This window comes from Rhineura floridana, chromosome 12 (genome assembly GCF_030035675.1).
Source record: "Rhineura floridana isolate rRhiFlo1 chromosome 12, rRhiFlo1.hap2, whole genome shotgun sequence".
Classification (NCBI taxonomy): Eukaryota; Metazoa; Chordata; class Lepidosauria; order Squamata; family Rhineuridae; genus Rhineura; species Rhineura floridana.
This window is the reverse complement of record NC_084491.1, coordinates 26,669,312-26,671,590: the sequence shown is the minus strand read 5'-3', so window position 1 is coordinate 26,671,590 and position 2,279 is coordinate 26,669,312.

The following is a 2,279-nucleotide window of genomic DNA, read 5'->3' as shown; positions in this document are numbered from 1 at the left end:
CTTGGTGTTTGCTGTCAATTCTCCCTTTCCGTCTCTGCCCTCCTGCAACACAGCCACCACAGATGCAATGATGTGTGAGGAGTATGGTCAGATTGACCTTTGCATGCAGGGATTTTTTGTTCTTATAGGATTGTAATTTTTCTGCAATATGTGAATATCTAAGAAGACTCTTTTTGCAGGTGCAATATTCTTCACTAGTCTATCCCCAGAATTCCATATATGTAAAAGAATGGTACTTCATTGAAATATGTCCAGTTTGGATTCAGACCTGTTCTCTTCAGCACAGTACAACAAGCTTTTTAAGCAGAGACCAGTTTATCCCAGTTTATATTGGAATTGCTTTTTAAGATGTTTGAAAAAGATGTTTTTAAGGTGAGTTATTTTTAAAATGTTTTTCTTCCCAAAATAAACTTACTAGTTGCAGAAAGACAGCCATTAGATTAGACTATGGATTATACTTCACAGCAGTAATTATTAGAAACGGGTTTGTTTCTTTTTTGTTTTTTATATCCTCATCCATGTTTATCTTGATCACAGAATTCAGCTGCAGTGCCATTGTTTTAAACTATGTGCTTAATGTGGGTGGAGCTTAGGCAAGCAAGTAGTAACACTAAACCTGGTTGAAACAATTGCACTTCAGCTAAAAAAAATAGCAAATAAGATGCCAAAACAATTGGCAATAACAATGTAACATCAGCATCCATATGCATCACTAGTAGAACAGTAAACCCTTTTCTTTTGATTACTATGATCTGAATAGCACTGGATTTTTAAAAAAGAAAATGGGCAGGAGAAGGAGCTTTCAATTTATTACATCTTTTTAGTATTACTCTTGAAAAATATTAAATTTATCATGGCGTCTGAGGCTGGCACTCAAATGATCTGTGAGCTACCATGGCTGATGTGTTGGGAACAGAAGAGAATATGACTATACAATCCTATGATTATCAAGCAGCATGAAGCTTCAAGTTTGTCCAGGCCTGGTATAGGAGGAGTCTGGCCTTTTGTGTCCATCTAGTGAACAGAGCAGTACAGGGGAATCTGTGGTCCTTCAGATGTTGTTGAGACCCATCAGCCCCACGAGCATGGCCAAAGGCCAGGGATGATGGACAATTTACTCCAACATTCGAGGATCATATGTTCCCCATCCCTATTCTGCTTGTTGTACTTCAGGCTCCAGCTTTTTCATTCAGGTCACTGATCTCTGGGTACCCAGAGCCAGAACATGTACCTGCAAGGTCTGAATTCAGATATGGCCATCCATAACTCTGTCCTGGCCCCAACACATGGTGAAGTACTTAGATGCTCGTAGAGTATTTCTTGATATCTATGCTGGAGTGATAGGTGTAGGAAAAGTAAAGTTCCCACGAGAAGCCAGGAACCATGAAGGTTAAACCAGGATAGAACTATAGCACAGATGTGCTGAAAAGACTTGGTATGGCAACAACCATCTAGAATGTGTCTTGTGACTCTAGTGCCTGCACAGTGTGATAATAACTCCTGCACTGTCAACAAGTACGCCTGCATAAATGTTTGTTGTATGTGCCTTCAAGTCAATTACGACTTATGGCGACCCTATGATTACGGTATATGGAAAGTTCATGCTACAGCGTGTGAGATTTATTGCCCGAGAGTGTTTTTTCCCAAGAAATTGGCCTCTGCCCTGTCTCAGCTTACCTAAGATAACCTTGCTGGGTGGATCCCAGACCCGCCTCTGTTTTTCTCCATCTGTGCAGATGGTCACTTGATTTGCGTGCAGTGACATTGGTAAAAGTTAGACCTTAATCTGCTAATGAGAATTTTTTGTGTAACAATAGGAGTGTCCAACAGGAGGAGGATCCATTTCTTCTTTTATAAAAAGGGGAGAGGTGATTTTGTGTTAAACCCTTTCTTTGGATGTATCCAACCTGCCTGTGTTATCCAACCTGCCTGTTGTGACCAACTAACTGTAATAATGGTCCAGAGAAATGGGAAAAAGTGCTGTCGAGACCAAATCAGGTTTAGCTGTGGGAGTGTTACTGGATGGTGGCAGCGGTGGCCAGCAGTGCCTTTGCAGAGCTTAGCCTAGTGCACCAGCTGTGGTGCATTTTGAAGGAGCCCAATATGCCATAGTTATACATAGCTCAGGTGACATCTAGATGGGATTTCTGGAAACATGCATTACAAGGGCCACCTCTGAAAAGTGTTCAGAAACTTCAACTAGCTTGGAACATAGCAGTGAGTTCTGAGTGACAGTTTTCTACAGCATGTAAGTCCCCATTGTTTAGATCAGCTTTGGT